Raw genomic sequence first — 13,439 nt, forward strand, 5'->3', positions numbered from 1 at the left:
CTTCAGACATTTTGTTTGTTCTAGGTGTATGCTCTCGGTGAGGTCAATAAAACCATTTCTGCTCTCATGCCTTGCTTTCATGAAGTAGGCCCAACCTTCAGTACACAAGGACGTGCAAACGAATAGCGCAAACTATCGTCACTTCTCTTTTTGAGCTGTCACTGATACCCCTGGAGCACAGTACGTCACGCTGGTGAGGGATAGACAGCTTCCATTATCTCAGCTTTCCTATAAATTGAGAGAGTAAATGCAAACTGTGTGAAAAACAGAAAATTGCTCTTTCTGCCCGGTCTCGAACCAGGGACCTTTCGCGTGTAAAGCGAACGTGATAACCACTACACTACAGAAACAGACACGCTTGCAGGAATCTTCTTGGCATGTAGTGGGCTGGAATGCACAGACCAAGGGCCAATGTCCATGAAGCTCAAAGTTGGACCCTCCTTACCCGATCTCTTTCTTTGGAAGAAAGCAACGAGGACCCCTTTTATTCCAAAAGGCGATTTTAAAACCATACCTGAAACCACACTAGAAAAACACTTTGCATTTAATTTTCCTACACTGATGGTCCACCCCAGAAAAGCAGTTGCAAAGAAGTCCGGCACTGAAATTCTATACGCCAAAAGTGGGAAATAGCGTAGAGGGAAAGGAACTTTCTCACCATACACGGCGTCTTATAGCATTGAAAAGAAGAAATGGCCCTATATAATAAGAAGCCTAAAAATAATTCCACAGCATGGGCTCGTCCGGGATTTGAATCCGGGACCTCTCGCACCCGAAGCGAGAATCATACCCCTAGACCAACGAGCCTGATTCCCCAGTTGGCATTTTAAGCAATTTCTGATGCGTCTTTCAGAAACAAAGCAGGGCTATTTGGCTGCTCTCTCTCTATGTGAACCACAAAAAGTCATGTTTTCTCTCAAGGTGTTGTTTTTTTCACTCTTGCAAGGAAGGGATCAGTCGATATCCTAGCTGCCAGAGAGCAGAAAAAAGGCGCTGATGAGAACTGTGGCACTTTCTGGCACTTGTACTCCTCTGCAAGTCCTGGACACTTGCCCCATAGACTTCCACCCCAGATGCAAGGGAGGGCCTGCCAATTCTTGCTCCTAAGACAGAGGCATTTGATTCTTGGATTCAAACACGCTCACTCAGCGCTCGATCAGGCTCGATCAGGCGAGATTTATATGAGTGGCTCGCAGGACTGAAACACTAACCTGGGAGCCCCAGGGTGGCTAAATTCCCAGGATGGCCATTTTTGGGCAAGTCACCTCCTTTCCTCCTGCCTCAATCTAGAATTGGCTGCAAATCACAAGATAGAGTTCAATGTCCGTGTGTACTGCCTACTCCCAGATACCTCTCTGTCTTCCTTATGTAAATTAAAATTCGCAAGGGGGGACCAATGACAATCTGCTCCTCCCACATAACCAGGAAGCCCTGTTGAACATGTCTGCCTGTGTTTTTGCAGGGACAGTGCCTTCTCCGCCCAAAAGGTGGCAGGAAAGCCTCACAACAAAGATGGGATCAACTGCTTAATGAGAAACCAGCACGGCAGTTTGTGTGATGGAGTGCAAATTTAACTGAAGGTGTGCCTGAGGTGTCCCTTCCAGGAATACATGGAATTGTGATTGAGGGCCCAGCCTGATCGTTGCTGGATTTCTCGTCATATGTTACAGGTCCGTGCAAAGATTGTGGTGTGTGGGAATGCACTGCAAAAAACAGGACGATTTAAGGGTGTAAAAGAACCCACGCCTCCATGAGGCGACCAGAAGTCTCAGTTGCACTGAAGATCAAGCTCTCTTGAGTCTGGCGCCTTAGACCACTCGGCCATCCTGACAGCCCTGGGTGTGCACAGATCTGACTCTTCTGACTGCACCTGCCAATGTTTGCACTTACAACGTTCACAGCAATGTCACAAGTGTAAAGACCCCACAATACAACATGGCATGACAAAAAAAAAGCTAGGCACAAGAGCGACCACTGATGGATGCGGATTACTTTGTTTCGTCTTGCAAAAGTAAAGGAAGTTTCCCATGGATCGCTGGGTTCAAGGACCGCCTCTTCTTAAGCTTGCATTGAGATAATAAGGTTTTAGAGGGTGCACATAAAAGCAGCTCATGCACAGTGTTTCTGCCCAGTCTCGAACCGGGGACCTTTCGCGTGTTAGGCGAACGTGATGACCACTACACTACAGAAACTCACTTGCTGTGTTTTACTGTTAGAGCAAGGTTCCTCTCAAGGGTTCTCTCTACTTCTATTCTGCTGTATCAGCAGCCACTCAGAAAGCGAGGAGCAAGTGTGAAAACTGCAGAGATATCAGCCAACATACTTGCAATTAGACGTATTAAAAATTGACTTATGCAGGCATCGACAGACAAATATCTGATGCCTAAATGCCAGCAAGTACAGCTTGGGAAAGCATCACCTGGGACACACACAGACTAAGCATGAAGGCAGAAAAAGCATGGTGATCCATGTTTCTTATGAGGTTCAAAATATTTTGTGCAACAATGCGGCGAGTGTAATGAGAAATAGTCAGGCATTGTGAGTTTTGAGTAGGATTCGTATGTTTACCTCTGAAAAAGGGCTCGTCCGGGATTTGAACCCGGGACCTCTCGCACCCTAAGCGAGAATCATACCCCTAGACCAACGAGCCGAGGCACACAAGAGTCGCCTTTCGCACCGGCTCCGGGGGTTATTGGCAGCGAGTTAGTGAATGCTTCACCCAAAGCAAGCAACTGCACATGCTGCTCTCTTCTGCAATATGGTTGCTGTCTTTTCCATGGCCGTCATCGAACAAGAAATGAAAATGCCTCTATCCTTCAGACATTTTGTTTGTTCTAGGTGTATGCTCTCGGTGAGGCCAATAAAACCATTTCTGCTCTCATGCCTTGCTTTCATGAAGTAGGCCCAACCTTCAGTACACAAGGACGTGCAAACGAATAGCGCAAACTATCGTCACTTCTCTTTTTGAGCTGTCACTGATACCCCTGGAGCACAGTACGTCACGCTGGTGAGGGATAGACAGCTTCCATTATCTCAGCTTTCCTATAAATTGAGAGAGTAAATGCAAACTGTGTGAAAAACAGAAAACTGCTCTTTCTGCCCGGTCTCGAACCAGGGACCTTTCGCGTGTAAAGCGAACGTGATAACCACTACACTACAGAAACAGACACGCTTGCAGGAATCTTCTTGGCATGTAGTGGGCTGGAATGCACAGACCAAGGGCCAATGTCCATGAAGCTCAAAGTTGGACCCTCCTTACCCGATCTCTTTCTTTGGAAGAAAGGAACGAGGACCCCTTTTATTCCAAAAGGCGATTTTAAAACCATACCTGAAACCAAACTAGAAAAACACTTTGCATTTAATTTTCCTACACTGATGGTCCACCCCAGAAAAGCAGTTGCAAAGAAGTCCGGCACTGAAATTCTATACGCCAAAAGTGGGAAATAGCGTAGAGGGAAAGGAACTTTCTCACCATACACGGCGTCTTATAGCATTGAAAAGAAGAAATGGCCCTATATAATAAGAAGCCTAAAAATAATTCCACAGCATGGGCTCGTCCGGGATTTGAATCCGGTACCTCTCGCACCCGAAGCGAGAATCATACCCCTAGACCAACGAGCCTGATTTCCCAGTTGGCATTTTAAGCAATTTCTGATGCGTCTTTCAGAAACAAAGCAGGGCTATTTGGCTGCTCTCTCTCTATGTGAACCACAAAAAGTCATGTTTTCTCTCAAGGTGTTGTTTTTTTCACTCTTGCAAGGAAGGGATCAGTCGATATCCTAGCTGCCAGAGAGCAGAAAAACGGCGCTGATGAGAACTGTGGCACTTTCTGGCACTTGTACTCCTCTGCAAGTCCTGGACACTTGCCCCATAGACTTCCACCCCAGATGCAAGGGAGGGCCTGCCAATTCTTGCTCCTAAGACAGAGGCATTTGATTCTTGGATTCAAACACGCTCACTCAGCGCTCGATCAGGCTCGATCAGGCGAGATTTATATGAGTGGCTCGCAGGACTGAAACACTAACCTGGGAGTGCCAGGGTGGCTAAATTCCCAGGATGGCCATTTTTGGGCAAGTCACCTCCTTTCCTCCTGCCTCAATCTAGAATTGGCTGCAAATCACAAGATAGAGTTCAATGTCCGTGTGTACTGCCTACTCCCAGATACCTCTCTGTCTTCCTTATGTAAATTAAAATTCGCAAGGGGGGACCAATGACAATCTGCTCCTCCCACATAACCAGGAAGCCCTGTTGAACATGTCTGCCTGTGTTGTTGCAGGGACAGTGCCTTCTCCGCCCAAAAGGTGGCAGGAGAGCCTCACAACAAAGATGGGATCAACTGCTTAATGAGAAACCAGCACGGCAGTTTGTGTGATGGAGTGCAAATTTAACTGAAGGTGTGCCTGAGGTGTCCCTTCCAGGAATACATGGAATTGTGATTGAGGGCCCAGCCTGATCGTTGGTGGATTTCTCGTCATATGTTACAGGTCCGTGCAAAGATTGTGGTGTGTGGGGAATGCACTGCAAAAAACAGGACGATTTAAGGGTGTAAAAGAAACCTGTCCGAAGTGGGATTTGAACCCACGCCTCCATGAGGAGACCAGAAGTCTCAGTTGCACTGAAGATCAAGCTCTCTTGAGTCTGGCGCCTTAGACCACTCGGCCATCCTGACAGCCCTGGGTGTGCACAGATCTGACTCTTCTGACTGCACCTGCCAATGTTTGCACTTACAACGTTCACAGCAATGTCACAAGTGTAAAGACCCCACAATACAACATGGCATGACAAAAAAAAAGCTAGGCACAAGAGCGACCACTGATGGATGCGGATTACTTTGTTTCGTCTTGCAAAAGTAAAGGAAGTTTCCCATGGCTCGCTGGGTTCAAGGACCGCCTCTTCTTAAGCTTGCATTGAGATAATAGGGTTTTAGAGGGTGCACATAAAAGCAGCTCATGCACAGTGTTTCTGCCCGGTCTCGAACCGGGGACCTTTCGCGTGTTAGGCGAACGTGATGACCACTGCACTACAGAAACTCACTTGCTGTGTTTTACTGTTAGAGCAAGGTTCCTCTCAAGGGTTCTCTCTACTTCTATTCTGCTGTATCAGCAGCCACTCAGAAAGCGAGGAGCAAGTGTGAAAACTGCAGAGATATCAGCCAACATACTTGCAATTAGGCGTATTAAAAATTGACTTATGCAGGCATCGACAGACAAATATCTGATGCCTAAATGCCAGCAAGTACAGCTTGGGAAAGCATCACCTGGGACACACACAGACTAAGCATGAAGGCAGAAAAAGCACGGTGATCCATGTTTCTTATGAGGTTCAAAATATTTTGTGCAACAATGCGGCGAGTGTAATGAGAAATAGTCAGGCATTGTGAGTTTTGAGTAGGATTCGTATGTTTACCTCTGAAAAAGGGCTCGTCCGGGATTTGAACCCGGGACCTCTCGCACCCTAAGCGAGAATCATACCCCTAGACCAACGAGCCGAGGCACACAAGAGTCGCCTTTCGCACCGGCTCCCTTGGTTATTGGCAGCGAGTTAGTGAATGCTTCACCCAAAGCAAGCAACTGCACATGCTGCTCTCTTCTGCAATATGGTTGCTGTCTTTTCCATGGCCGTCATCGAACAAGAAATGAAAATGCCTCTATCCTTCAGACATTTTGTTTGTTCTAGGTGTATGCTCTCGGTGAGGTCAATAAAACCATTTCTGCTCTCATGCCTTGCTTTCATGAAGTAGGCCCAACCTTCAGTACACAAGGACGTGCAAACGAATAGCGCAAACTATCGTCACTTCTCTTTTTGAGCTGTCACTGATACCCCTGGAGCACAGTACGTCACGCTGGTGAGGGATAGACAGCTTCCATTATCTCAGCTTTCCTATAAATTGAGAGAGTAAATGCAAACTGTGTGAAAAACAGAAAGCTGCTGTTTCTGCCCGGTCTCGAACCAGGGACCTTTCGCGTGTAAAGCGAACGTGATAACCACTACACTACAGAAACAGACACGCTTGCAGGAATCTTCTTGGCATGTAGTGGGCTGGAATGCACAGACCAAGGGCCAATGTCCATGAAGCTCAAAGTTGGACCCTCCTTACCCGATCTCTTTCTTTGGAAGAAAGGAACGAGGACCCCTTTTATTCCAAAAGGCGATTTTAAAACCATACCTGAAACCACACTAGAAAAACACTTAGCATTTAATTTTCCTACACTGATGGTCCACCCCAGAAAAGCAGTTGCAAAGAAGTCCGGCACTGAAATTCTATACGCCAAAAGTGGGAAATAGCGTAGAGGTAAAGGAACTTTCTCACCATACACGGCGTCTTATAGCATTGAAAAGAAGAAATGGCCCTATATAATAAGCAGCCTAAAAATAATTCCACAGCATGGGCTCGTCCGGGATTTGAATCCGGGACCTCTCGCACCCGAAGCGAGAATCATACCCCTAGACCAACGAGCCTGATTCCCCAGTCGGCATTTTAAGCAATTTCTGATGCGTCTTTCAGAAACAAAGCAGGGCTATTTGGCTGCTCTCTCTCTATGTGAACCACAAAAAGTCATGTTTTCTCTCAAGGTGTTGTTTTTTTCACTCTTGCAAGGAAGGGATCAGTCGATATCCTAGCTGCCAGAGAGCAGAAAAAAGGCGCTGATGAGAACTGTGGCACTTTCTGGCACTTGTACTCCTCTGCAAGTCCTGGACACTTGCCCCATAGACTTCCACCCCAGATGCAAGGGAGGGCCTGCCAATTCTTGCTCCTAAGACAGAGGCATTTGATTCTTGGATTCAAACACGCTCACTCAGCGCTCGATCAGGCTCGATCAGGCGAGATTTATATGAGTGGCTCGCAGGACTGAAACACTAACCTGGGAGCCCCAGGGTGGCTGAATTCTCAGGATGGCCATTTTTGGGCAAGTCACCTCCTTTCCTCCTGCCTCAATCTAGAATTGGCTGCAAATCACAAGATAGAGTTCAATGTCCGTGTGTACTGCCTACTCCCAGATACCTCTCTGTCTTCCTTATGTAAATTAAAATTCGCAAGGGGGGACCAATGACAATCTGCTCCTCCCACATAACCAGGAAGCCCTGTTGAACATGTCTGCCTGTGTTGTTGCAGGGACAGTGCCTTCTCCGCCCAAAAGGTGGCAGGAGAGCCTCACAACAAAGATGGGATCAACTGCTTAATGAGAAACCAGCACGGCAGTTTGTGTGATGGAGTGCAAATTTAACTGAAGGTGTGCCTGAGGTGTCCCTTCCAGGAATACATGGAATTGTGATTGAGGGCCCAGCCTGATCGTTGCTGGATTTCTCGTCATATGTTACAGGTCCGTGCAAAGATTGTGGTGTGTGGGAATGCACTGCAAAAAACAGGACGATTTAAGGGTGTAAAAGAAACCTGTCAGAAGTGGGATTTGAACCCACGCCTCCATGAGGCGACCAGAAGTCTCAGTTGCACTGAAGATCAAGCTCTCTTGAGTCTGGCGCCTTAGACCACTCGGCCATCCTGACAGCCCTGGGTGTGCACAGATCTGACTCTTCTGACTGCACCTGCCAATGTTTGCACTTACAACGTTCACAGCAATGTCACAAGTGTAAAGACCCCACAATACAACATGGCATGACAAAAAAAAAGCTAGGCACAAGAGCGACCACTGATGGATGCGGATTACTTTGTTTCGTCTTGCAAAAGTAAAGGAAGTGTCCCATGGATCGCTGGGTTCAAGGACCGCCTCTTCTTAAGCTTGCATTGAGATAATAAGGTTTTAGAGGGTGCACATAAAAGCAGCTCATGCACAGTGTTTCTGCCCGGTCTCGAACCGGGGACCTTTCGCGTGTTAGGCGAACGTGATGACCACTACACTACAGAAACTCACTTGCTGTGTTTTACTGTTAGAGCAAGGTTCCTCTCAAGGGTTCTCTCTACTTCTATTCTGCTGTATCAGCAGCCACTCAGAAAGCGAGGAACAAGTGTGAAAACTGCAGAGATATCAGCCAACATACTTGCAATTAGACGTATTAAAAATTGACTTATGCAGGCATCGACAGACAAATATCTGATGCCTAAATGCCAGCAAGTACAGCTTGGGAAAGCATCACCTGGGACACACACAAACTAAGCATGAAGGCAGAAAAAGCACGGTGATCCATGTTTCTTATGAGGTTCAAAATATTTTGTGCAACAATGCGGCGAGTGTAATGAGAAATAGTCAGGCATTGTGAGTTTTGAGTAGGATTCGTATGTTTACCTCTGAAAAAGGGCTCGTCCGGGATTTGAACCCGGGACCTCTCGCACCCTAATCGAGAATCATACCCCTAGACCAACGAGCCGAGGCACACAAGAGTCGCCTTTCGCACCGGCTCCGGGGGTTATTGGCAGCGAGTTAGAGAATGCTTCACCCAAAGCAAGCAACTGCACATGCTGCTCTCTTCTGCAATATGGTTGCTGTCTTTTCCATGGCCGTCATCGAACAAGAAATGAAAATGCCTCTATCCTTCAGACATTTTGTTTGTTCTAGGTGTATGCTCTCGGTGAGGCCAATAAAACCATTTCTGCTCTCATGCCTTGCTTTCATGAAGTAGGCCCAACCTTCAGTACACAAGGACGTGCAAACGAATAGCGCAAACTATCGTCACTTCTCTTTTTGAGCTGTCACTGATACCCCTGGAGCACAGTACGTCACGCTGGTGAGGGATAGACAGCTTCCATTATCTCAGCTTTCCTATAAATTGAGAGAGTAAATGCAAACTGTGTGAAAAACAGAAAACTGCTCTTTCTGCCCGGTCTCGAACCAGGGACCTTTCGCGTGTAAAGCGAACGTGATAACCACTACACTACAGAAACAGACACGCTTGCAGGAATCTTCTTGGCATGTAGTGGGCTGGAATGCACAGACCAAGGGCCAATGTCCATGAAGCTCAAAGTTGGACCCTCCTTACCCGATCTCTTTCTTTGGAAGAAAGGAACGAGGACCCCTTTTATTCCAAAAGGCGATTTTAAAACCATACCTGAAACCACACTAGAAAAACACTTTGCATTTAATTTTCCTACACTGATGGTCCACCCCAGAAAAGCAGTTGCAAAGAAGTCCGGCACTGAAATTCTATACGCCAAAAGTGGGAAATAGCGTAGAGGGAAAGGAACTTTCTCACCATACACGGCGTCTTATAGCATTGAAAAGAAGAAATGGCCCTATATAATAAGAAGCCTAAAAATAATTCCACAGCATGGGCTCGTCCGGGATTTGAATCCGGGACCTCTCGCACCCGAAGCGAGAATCATACCCCTAGACCAACGAGCCTGATTTCCCAGTTGGCATTTTAAGCAATTTCTGATGCGTCTTTCAGAAACAAAGCAGGGCTATTTGGCTGCTCTCTCTCTATGTGAACCACAAAAAGTCATGTTTTCTCTCAAGGTGTTGTTTTTTTCACTCTTGCAAGGAAGGGATCAGTCGATATCCTAGCTGCCAGAGAGCAGAAAAACGGCGCTGATGAGAACTGTGGCACTTTCTGGCACTTGTACTCCTCTGCAAGTCCTGGACACTTGCCCCATAGACTTCCACCCCAGATGCAAGGGAGGGCCTGCCAATTCTTGCTCCTAAGACAGAGGCATTTGATTCTTGGATTCAAACACGCTCACTCAGCGCTCGATCAGGCTCGATCAGGCGAGATTTATATGAGTGGCTCGCAGGACTGAAACACTAACCTGGGAGCCCCAGGGTGGCTAAATTCCCAGGATGGCCATTTTTGGGCAAGTCACCTCCTTTCCTCCTGCCTCAATCTAGAATTGGCTGCAAATCACAAGATAGAGTTCAATGTCCGTGTGTACTGCCTACTCCCAGATACCTCTCTGTCTTCCTTATGTAAATTAAAATTCGCAAGGGGGGACCAATGACAATCTGCTCCTCCCACATAACCAGGAAGCCCTGTTGAACATGTCTGCCTGTGTTGTTGCAGGGACAGTGCCTTCTCCGCCCAAAAGGTGGCAGGAGAGCCTCACAACAAAGATGGGATCAACTGCTTAATGAGAAACCAGCACGGCAGTTTGTGTGATGGAGTGCAAATTTAACTGAAGGTGTGCCTGAGGTGTCCCTTCCAGGAATACATGGAATTGTGATTGAGGGCCCAGCCTGATCGTTGGTGGATTTCTCGTCATATGTTACAGGTCCGTGCAAAGATTGTGGTGTGTGGGAATGCACTGCAAAAAACAGGACGATTTAAGGGTGTAAAAGAAACCTGTCAGAAGTGGGATTTGAACCCACGCCTCCATGAGGAGACCAGAAGTCTCAGTTGCACTGAAGATCAAGCTCTCTTGAGTCTGGCGCCTTAGACCACTCGGCCATCCTGACAGCCCTGGGTGTGCACAGATCTGACTCTTCTGACTGCACCTGCCAATGTTTGCACTTACAACGTTCACAGCAATGTCACAAGTGTAAAGACCCCACAATACAACATGGCATGACAAAAAAAAAGCTAGGCACAAGAGCGACCACTGATGGATGCGGATTACTTTGTTTCGTCTTGCAAAAGTAAAGGAAGTTTCCCATGGCTCGCTGGGTTCAAGGACCGCCTCTTCTTAAGCTTGCATTGAGATAATAAGGTTTTAGAGGGTGCACATAAAAGCAGCTCATGCACAGTGTTTCTGCCCGGTCTCGAACCAGGGACCTTTCGCGTGTTAGGCGAACGTGATGACCACTACACTACAGAAACTCACTTGCTGTGTTTTACTGTTAGAGCAAGGTTCCTCTCAAGGGTTCTCTCTACTTCTATTCTGCTGTATCAGCAGCCACTCAGAAAGCGAGGAACAAGTGTGAAAACTGCAGAGATATCAGCCAACATACTTGCAATTAGACGTATTAAAAATTGACTTATGCAGGCATCGACAGACAAATATCTGATGCCTAAATGCCAGCAAGTACAGCTTGGGAAAGCATCACCTGGGACACACACAGACTAAGCATGAAGGCAGAAAAAGCACGGTGATCCATGTTTCTTATGAGGTTCAAAATATTTTGTGCAACAATGCGGCGAGTGTAATGAGAAATAGTCAGGCATTGTGAGTTTTGAGTAGGATTCGTATGTTTACCTCTGAAAAAGGGCTCGTCCAGGATTTGAACCCGGGACCTCTCACACCCTAATCGAGAATCATACCCCTAGACCAACGAGCCGAGGCACACAAGATTCGCCTTTCGCACCGGCTCTGGGGGTTATTGGCAGCGAGTTAGTGAATGCTTCACCCAAAGCAAGCAACTGCACATGCTGCTCTCTTCTGCAATATGGTTGCTGTCTTTTCCATGGCCGTCATCGAACAAGAAATGAAAATGCCTCTATCCTTCAGACATTTTGTTTGTTCTAGGTGTATGCTCTCGGTGAGGTCAATAAAACCATTTCTGCTCTCATGCCTTGCTTTCATGAAGTAGGCCCAACCTTCAGTACACAAGGACGTGCAAACGAATAGCGCAAACTATCGTCACTTCTCTTTTTGAGCTGTCACTGATACCCCTGGAGCACAGTACGTCACGCTGGTGAGGGATAGACAGCTTCCATTATCTCAGCTTTCCTATAAATTGAGAGAGTAAATGCAAACTGTGTGAAAAACAGAAAATTGCTCTTTCTGCCCGGTCTCGAACCAGGGACCTTTCGCGTGTAAAGCGAACGTGATAACCACTACACTACAGAAACAGACACGCTTGCAGGAATCTTCTTGGCATGTAGTGGGCTGGAATGCACAGACCAAGGGCCAATGTCCATGAAGCTCAAAGTTGGACCCTCCTTACCCGATCTCTTTCTTTGGAAGAAAGCAACGAGGACCCCTTTTATTCCAAAAGGCGATTTTAAAACCATACCTGAAACCACACTAGAAAAACACTTTGCATTTAATTTTCCTACACTGATGGTCCACCCCAGAAAAGCAGTTGCAAAGAAGTCCGGCACTGAAATTCTATACGCCAAAAGTGGGAAATAGCGTAGAGGGAAAGGAACTTTCTCACCATACACGGCGTCTTATAGCATTGAAAAGAAGAAATGGCCCTATATAATAAGAAGCCTAAAAATAATTCCACAGCATGGGCTCGTCCGGGATTTGAATCCGGGACCTCTCGCACCCGAAGCGAGAATCATACCCCTAGACCAACGAGCCTGATTCCCCAGTTGGCATTTTAAGCAATTTCTGATGCGTCTTTCAGAAACAAAGCAGGGCTATTTGGCTGCTCTCTCTCTATGTGAACCACAAAAAGTCATGTTTTCTCTCAAGGTGTTGTTTTTTTCACTCTTGCAAGGAAGGGATCAGTCGATATCCTAGCTGCCAGAGAGCAGAAAAAAGGCGCTGATGAGAACTGTGGCACTTTCTGGCACTTGTACTCCTCTGCAAGTCCTGGACACTTGCCCCATAGACTTCCACCCCAGATGCAAGGGAGGGCCTGCCAATTCTTGCTCCTAAGACAGAGGCATTTGATTCTTGGATTCAAACACGCTCACTCAGCGCTCGATCAGGCTCGATCAGGCGAGATTTATATGAGTGGCTCGCAGGACTGAAACACTAACCTGGGAGCCCCAGGGTGGCTAAATTCCCAGGATGGCCATTTTTGGGCAAGTCACCTCCTTTCCTCCTGCCTCAATCTAGAATTGGCTGCAAATCACAAGATAGAGTTCAATGTCCGTGTGTACTGCCTACTCCCAGATACCTCTCTGTCTTCCTTATGTAAATTAAAATTCGCAAGGGGGGACCAATGACAATCTGCTCCTCCCACATAACCAGGAAGCCCTGTTGAACATGTCTGCCTGTGTTTTTGCAGGGACAGTGCCTTCTCCGCCCAAAAGGTGGCAGGAAAGCCTCACAACAAAGATGGGATCAACTGCTTAATGAGAAACCAGCACGGCAGTTTGTGTGATGGAGTGCAAATTTAACTGAAGGTGTGCCTGAGGTGTCCCTTCCAGGAATACATGGAATTGTGATTGAGGGCCCAGCCTGATCGTTGCTGGATTTCTCGTCATATGTTACAGGTCCGTGCAAAGATTGTGGTGTGTGGGAATGCACTGCAAAAAACAGGACGATTTAAGGGTGTAAAAGAACCCACGCCTCCATGAGGCGACCAGAAGTCTCAGTTGCACTGAAGATCAAGCTCTCTTGAGTCTGGCGCCTTAGACCACTCGGCCATCCTGACAGCCCTGGGTGTGCACAGATCTGACTCTTCTGACTGCACCTGCCAATGTTTGCACTTACAACGTTCACAGCAATGTCACAAGTGTAAAGACCCCACAATACAACATGGCATGACAAAAAAAAAGCTAGGCACAAGAGCGACCACTGATGGATGCGGATTACTTTGTTTCGTCTTGCAAAAGTAAAGGAAGTTTCCCATGGATCGCTGGGTTCAAGGACCGCCTCTTCTTAAGCTTGCATTGAGATAATAAGGTTTTAGAGGGTGCACATAAAAGCAGCTCAT

General features: G+C 47.0%; 7 non-coding genes across 7 annotated transcripts; all 7 read right to left on the reverse strand.

Moving 5' to 3' along the window:
* Positions 1-2,578: 2,578 nt before the first annotated feature.
* On the reverse strand, positions 2,579-2,650 carry TRNAP-AGG (transfer RNA proline (anticodon AGG)). Its single transcript has one exon. It is a non-coding gene; the product is annotated as a tRNA-Pro (tRNA).
* Positions 2,651-4,957: 2,307 nt separating this feature from the next.
* Positions 4,958-5,030, reverse strand: TRNAV-AAC (transfer RNA valine (anticodon AAC)). The gene has a single exon. It is a non-coding gene; the product is annotated as a tRNA-Val (tRNA).
* Positions 5,031-5,416: 386 nt separating this feature from the next.
* Positions 5,417-5,488, reverse strand: TRNAP-AGG (transfer RNA proline (anticodon AGG)). Its single transcript has one exon. It is a non-coding gene; the product is annotated as a tRNA-Pro (tRNA).
* A 441-nt stretch (positions 5,489-5,929) lies between these two features.
* Positions 5,930-6,002, reverse strand: TRNAV-UAC (transfer RNA valine (anticodon UAC)). Its single transcript has one exon. It is a non-coding gene; the product is annotated as a tRNA-Val (tRNA).
* Positions 6,003-7,794: 1,792 nt separating this feature from the next.
* TRNAV-AAC (transfer RNA valine (anticodon AAC)) lies at positions 7,795-7,867 on the reverse strand. Its single transcript has one exon. It is a non-coding gene; the product is annotated as a tRNA-Val (tRNA).
* A 2,364-nt stretch (positions 7,868-10,231) lies between these two features.
* Positions 10,232-10,343, reverse strand: TRNAL-CAA (transfer RNA leucine (anticodon CAA)). The gene is made up of 2 exons: positions 10,306-10,343; positions 10,232-10,277 (listed from the first exon to the last, which is right to left on the reverse strand). It is a non-coding gene; the product is annotated as a tRNA-Leu (tRNA).
* Positions 10,344-10,631: 288 nt separating this feature from the next.
* Positions 10,632-10,704, reverse strand: TRNAV-AAC (transfer RNA valine (anticodon AAC)). The gene has a single exon. It is a non-coding gene; the product is annotated as a tRNA-Val (tRNA).
* Between the last annotated feature and the right edge of the window lie 2,735 nt (positions 10,705-13,439).

Source organism: Triturus cristatus, chromosome 10, assembly GCF_964204655.1.
Source record: "Triturus cristatus chromosome 10, aTriCri1.1, whole genome shotgun sequence".
Taxonomy (NCBI): Eukaryota; Metazoa; Chordata; class Amphibia; order Caudata; family Salamandridae; genus Triturus; species Triturus cristatus.